Genomic DNA, 7,196 nt, shown 5'->3' on the forward strand with positions numbered 1-7,196 from the left:
TTGTCCATGTCTTTACATATATTGTTTACCGAATAGCTTGTGTTCCCTCAATTGTTGTAATACTATCTGCAAATGTTTATCATGCTCTCCATTAGTTTGGAATATATCAAGATATCATCTAGGAATATTAGCACAAAGTCATCTAATCAGTCTTTGAATATATTGTTCATTAAGTTCATGAAAGTTGCAAGACTATTATTTAACCCAAGTGACACCACGGTCAATTTGTAGTGTGACCATAATGAGTCTTGTATGATATCTTATAAATGTCCTCCTCCTTGATCCTCAATTGGTGATAGACGAATCTAATGTCTATCTTAGAGAATATTGTAGCTCCTTTCATTTGATCAAAGAGTCGTCGATCCTCTAAAGGGGATATTTGTTCTTGATGGTTTCCCTATTTAACATCTTATAATCAATGCACAAGTGCAAGGTCACATCCATCTTCTTCATAAAAATGACTAATGCACCCCACAAAGACACACTAGGCCCAATAAACCCTAACTTCAATAACTCCTATGATTTTGCCTTCAATACATACAAATTTGTAGTGGTCATCCTATATGGAGCTTTTGATTTAGGCTCAATCCATGGTTGCAACTAAATAGAAAAGTCAAACTCCCTCTTAAGTTGCAAATCTATTAACTCTACTAGGAACACATCTAAAACTTCTTGAAGATACAACAGTCATCAAGTATTGGCTTCATGTTGTGAAGATCACTAACTTGGACAATATATATGGAACAACCCTTTGTACCTTCTTAAGTTGCATAGTTGAGATTTGTCTAAACTCAAGAGGTCTCTAAAAGACATGAATCTCAACATGATTCCCAAAGTCATCCAAACATCTTACTATCTTATCTTCCCAATTCACAATAGAATTATGTTCAACCAACTAATTGATCCCTAAAATTACATCATATGACCCTAAGGGACCTACATACAGGTTTCCTTATGTCTGAAAATTGTGAAGTTTTAATTCACTGCAAACAACATAAGAATCTTCCTTCTTTTCTACTGATTACCATATTGAATCATCCATGACTTATATCTATATATCCTAGTCTAACTAGTAATTAAGAAACTTCTCTTAGATCTACAAATCATTTTGTTGCCCCAATATCAATTAATATAGAAATAGTTTGGTCATATAGCTTACCGATACACTGAATTGGTGTGGCTTATAATTCAGACTAATAATTGTCTACAACTACATGAATCTGGTGTTGTCATGGTGTCTCATACTAATTCTTGTTGTTGTGCATCATTGATCATTGAGGACAAGCAATCACCTCTACATACATAACATCTATTATGTGGTGCCTTCATCCTTTTAGCCTATCCTTCCTATTATTGTTGTTATTATAGTTGTCCCTCTTATTGCTTTGATTGTGATTTCCTTCAACCTTATCATAATAAATGGTTCCTCACTTTAGGTTTAAAATATAACAAATGTTACCTCCTTATTGGTTGTTGCATTGAAACTTCTTATTCCTAGACTTAGCATCTCAAATCTTGTGGTAGTTGGCTACTTGTTGAATCTTCTACTCTTTCTTGGTTGCTTTCTCGAAAACGTCATCCATAGTCAAAGGGTTATGGATATCTACTTCGAATCCAATCTATGGTCTTAGTCCCAAGATGAACTTCTAGATCCTGAATCACTTGTCCATCTAGTATTGTGGTCCATACTTAAGAAAATGGGACAACTTTTCCCAATATTGTGTCATTGTCATATGTCTTGGGTTAGGCTGTGAAATTCAATCATCTTCTTTTCAAAGAAGACTTGAGGCAACCACGTCTTCTTGAAAAGTTGGAGAAAAACATCCCAAGTGATCTCCCTTGGCAACAGCCTCTTCTTAGCTTTTTCATTGCCTCGCCAAGTTTTTTATTCTCTAGTAAGTTGATACTCTCCCCACAAATCCTTAGTCTCATTGGATTGATTATGAAGCTCAAAGTAATTCTCCATCTCAATGATCCAATCCTCTACTCCATCTCTAATGGTTTTGTCATCAAATTTGAATGGAGTAACCTTCTTAAGGTCTTTACCTAATTCCTCTGCAATGCTACCTCGATTGTTTCCATTCTCTTTATTTTCCTATTTTCGTTCTTCATTCCTTTGATTATTGTTCCTTTTCTCCTCATTCCTAGGGTTCTCATTTTGGTTTTGACCTCCTCAAATTCCACTAACCTCTTTCTCTAAATTGTCCATTCTAGCACCTTGTTGGGTCAGGAGGTTGAGGATTTGGTCCAACCTCTCATTTTGTTCATTATTTGGACCATTGATTGATCTACTATGGTTTTTGTTTCGAGTATCCATTATGGTTGGTTAGGTTTGACCTACATCAAAGTTTACATTTTAGCATAGTGGACAAAGGCACCAGTGTTAAACCTAGAGATTTGATACCAAATATAAGGTTCACAATCGTTGAACTATATCACGAAAACATAAACAAACTCAAACTCAAATAAATATGGAAATAAAATGATATATATAAATAGTGCCTAATCTAGGTGTCAACACATGAATTAGAAATATAAATAGTACAACTTAGACTCTCATTCCATAAAGTCAAATCAATACAAATAATGGTGTATAAAGACAAGTAATGTTCAAGAAATGATATATGAAACACAATCAATGAGTCTCTAAATGTCATAAACCCCAATAGTCATCTACAAGTCCCAAAGATGAGAACATGTCTTAGGCACTTTTCCACCCAACCATGAAGCTTATGCTTCCCCAGAATTCTTTATAACACAAAGAATTTCCTTGTTTAGGAATGAAAATAAATTACACAAACTACTCTATGTATTATCAAAGCTGACATTGTTCTCCCATAAATGGTTGTGTGGTTTTGCCAATGCTCTTCGTGGTAATAACTAAGGTCAATTCTGCATTGTTTTATACCCTAAATCATACCCTAGATCGGGTGATGAATGAGCCATATTAACTCCCAAGGGGAGTTCGACTTCATGTTTCAATAAAGTTTTTTTCCCAAAGCTGAACTTTGTTTCATACATGGCATATATTTTACATGTTGATCGACCATTTTGGTGTTATATTTAGTTTGGGCATTTTAAAATGCAAGTTCTTAATTTAAAACTGCACTTGTAGCGTTAGCTTTGGTGTGTGTGTAAAGTTAGGATTGGTCCCATATGGACATTGGATTTTCAGTTCCACCTTATGTAATGATTTTTTTGAATCGATACATTTCTCGCAACTTTTAGTTGTGCATTATCTATATATTCTAATTTACAAAGAAAAATAATTGCATTGGAAAACAATATACAAACATTTTTTATTTTTTTAAATAAAATAATTATGCAATATATGAGAGTAATGACGTAAACAAAATAAGGGAGATGGTTTTATTTTTCCTATTAAATCATTTAAAACAAATGCAACATAAACAAATTGCATATCCATAATTATCATTTGCCATAATGTTCAAATTAAACTATACCTCATAATAATGTAAAATGAAATATTAGTGCATTTAGAATGCAGATTGTATGCAACTACGTGAGTGTGTGCAATGGGTTTCCATCATGTCGATCATTGTCAGGTGGCTAGGACACTTCTACCTCAACCAAGTTCTCGTCTTCGACAAATCCCTGCACTCATTCACACTTGAATTCTTGTCAATAGGTTAGTTCATAAAACCATTACCAAAGAACATTCTCATAACATTTCATCATCATTTCAAGTTCAATTTCATGAAGTTAATAGTAACATCTAATTTTAAACACATTTAACCATAATCAATAGTCATAAGATAATCAACCAATAGTCTCAACCAATTTATTGTATTATTAAAGCAAGTAAAAGTCAAGATGTGACAACAACTTATAGGAGACAACACAATTTATGAGTGTTCACCTTAAAAACCCTAGATCTATTTATTGTTATTTGCATGATGTTATGGTCTAGAAGAGTAAGGGTACTTATGTTTTTAATTTATTATAAGATTTTCTCTAGATTTGGTAAGGTGAGTTTTAAGTTGTTTATAAATAGGGCAACATGCAAGATAGAGGAGCATGGATTATATGAATTTCATGGTAGTCTTTGGGGTCAATCAATGCCACTCTTGAGTGGTTTAAGGAAGAAGCAAAAGTTACATAGAGTGAACAATCATTATCTTCATTTGTGAAATACTTGGCTACTAAAGAGAAAGGGAGAAGAAGTGTGGAAGGTGAATAAATTTATATTGTGATGTGCATATTTATCTCCTTCAACTTACTAATAATTTAGTCATTGTTCATTTGGATTTATTTATGTTATGTTGATATTTGTTAAGCTTGGACATCGAAATTTTGTGTTTGTTGCATACATATGGAGCACTATTTATTTTGTTGGGCATTTTTGAGTGTGGATGTGGACATTTTTTATATGTAAAATACATTATGTATAATTATAATGTGCACATCTATAAATCATGTATGTATATATAGCTTAATCTAGATTTTATTATAGTTGGAGGTACATGTTCAATGAGAAATTTTAACAATAGTCCCTCACTTTAGGGCTTAGCTTATTCATATTGATGATGTAATAATATACTCACCTAGGCTTCTCCTATGTTTTGGTACGATGTTGTAACTATTTTATTAATTTTTCTTAGGATAATATAATTTTCACCTATGTAGCTAATAAAGGTGTGTCATCCTTGATTTCGGGTCATCAAGTGTCGTCACTACATCATCAATTATTAATTGATGAAAATTAGGTGTCACCTATATCTCCCTAGTCCGAGTTAACTCATCTCTTGATTGGAAGTTAACTCATGACCTTTTGGATATATGTCATCCTAATTCACTTATCCATGAAGCCCATAATGTGATTGAAAGTTAACTCGTGACCTTTAGGAAATATGTCATCCTAATTCACTTATTCATGAGGCCCATATATGTGTACATCGCTTTCTAAATTATTATTGAAATATAGTGAATAAAATAAAACTATTCACTTTCTAGTTTGTAGTTAATTCATAAGCATTAGGACCTTGGTTTATTTTTTTATCAAAAATATAACATGATATCGAATCCATGATGTCCTTTAAGATTCATCCATATTTTATGTTTTAAGAGCACTAAGGTTTTGGGTGATTTTGGCTAGATCTCATTTTTGGTGAATGGTAGAGTCTCTTTACCTCACTTTTATGTCCAAAAGGGTTTCTCCAGTTAGGGTAGGCTTATTTCCTCTAGATCAAACATTGATATGTTGACCAATTTGACTTTTGTGTGTGCATATTTTATGGTGTTTTCTTGGAGGTAGACTACTTTTTAATTTTTTTGGAACAATTTAGTTCCCTTGATCAAATTATTTACTACAACGTAGTCAAGTTCATAGTATACATGATATAATGTGGCTCTCTTGGTTCATGTTTATTTTTACACCTCAAAGTTTTTTACTAGCCAAATGTTCTTTAAAGTTCATCATCGTGATTATCCTATGCTATGCTTCAAATTCTATTTTATGCTCACTGATACTCTATTGGCATCTAATAGCACCCAATTATTGTGTCAAATAGTAACATTAGTTGACTTGTCAAAGTACTCACTCCTTGAGATAGATTAATCCATTAGTGACTACTTCATACTCTTGATAGAAGTGTTTTACAATCCATTTCCAATGACATCCAACACCTACTTATTATAGCCGACTTATAGTCATCGATAGCTATCATTGGCTATTGAGTTTGATGTTAGTGTTAACTCTATCATACTCTTTTATAGAACTAATTGTGTCATGCCTGCATAGATTTTAGTGGACATCCATCCCTATAGCTTACACAATGGTCAATATCCTTATCAAGTATCATCTACACATTTATTGTCCCTATCATGGTCAAAGTAGCATACAATCTATCATAATTATCACGCAAGACCCATGTAGTTTGTATGGATGCTTGCAAGAGTACCACGTAGATGCTAACCAATCATCCTCTATCATGTTGTCCCAAGCACTAAATGACATGCACATTAATACATTTTAGTGGGAAGACTCCACACCACTCTATTTGTAAGTTTGAATTTTAGAGCTCAACTTCAGAAGGCTTGTTCTCAAATGTATAGAATCTTAACTATTGCAAATATGCCCTTCAGTTTGTCATTGATGTCAACTCTCTGGTCCACTACTTATCTTTATGATGGCTATGCATTTGTATGAACTATTTCTATAATAAATGCCCCTATTTTTAGAAACTGATAATTTTTAAATAATTTACTAAATTTGATTATAGTTTTGAGAACTTCAATACCAAGAGTTGCTTAAACTAACTCCATTTTATCTCATTTTGTAAAGCATATATTTTTTCCTTACTTTTTAGTGGTGTATTTATTTATTTATTATTCAATGCTTAAATTTTGTATTTTTATCATTTTTCTTTTTGGGAATCATAATTACCCAAGAAAATACAGACATGTATTTTTCTTGGTTCATGCATCCACTAATAATAGTGGGTGTAGTTGTGTGGCTACTTGAATTATGTGTTCTTTGTTTTAATTCAACGTCATGCATCGACTAAGTGTACCAATTTGAGCACCTCTAACTATTTTGCATGGAAAACAAAATTAGCAATGTTACTAACGGCTAAAGGATAGTACATAATAACTCAAAGTATTGAAACAAAACTAAGAGAGAAGAAAATAACATTAAGTGGCTTAACAAATGTGATAAAACTTTTAGTTTATTATGTCTTGTTGTAACTATGGATTTTCTCTTTCATATAAAAACAGTATGTACTATAGATATATGGGATAAACTACAAATATTGAAAAGAAGATTTGAGAGGTCATGAATTGGGGAATGACCTAACCAGTCTTAATCCATGTTATTTTTGGTAGTGTTTATGACCTTTTTACATTATTTAAGTCCCTAAGAACACAATTGAAAGACTACAAGATTGAGAAGGGATTGTGGTTGGTATTTAGAGTACTCATTAAAATTGGATATGTTTTTTAATGTTTGTTTCCACCTTTTATGCTACTAAGGGTGACATATGAGATGATTTTAGAGATGCATGTATTGATGCACTAACTAGAGAGAAAGACAAATCTATCCAAATGGCAACTTGAAATCTTCTAAGTCACATGCTTTGTTGGCCACTCAAAACACAAAACATAATAAAAATTTTGGTTGTAAAGATAAAAGTAGAATAAGTCCCGCAACAATCATAACGACACTTCAATTGACC

Source organism: Cryptomeria japonica, chromosome 2, assembly GCF_030272615.1.
Source record: "Cryptomeria japonica chromosome 2, Sugi_1.0, whole genome shotgun sequence".
Classification (NCBI taxonomy): domain Eukaryota; kingdom Viridiplantae; phylum Streptophyta; class Pinopsida; order Cupressales; family Cupressaceae; genus Cryptomeria; species Cryptomeria japonica.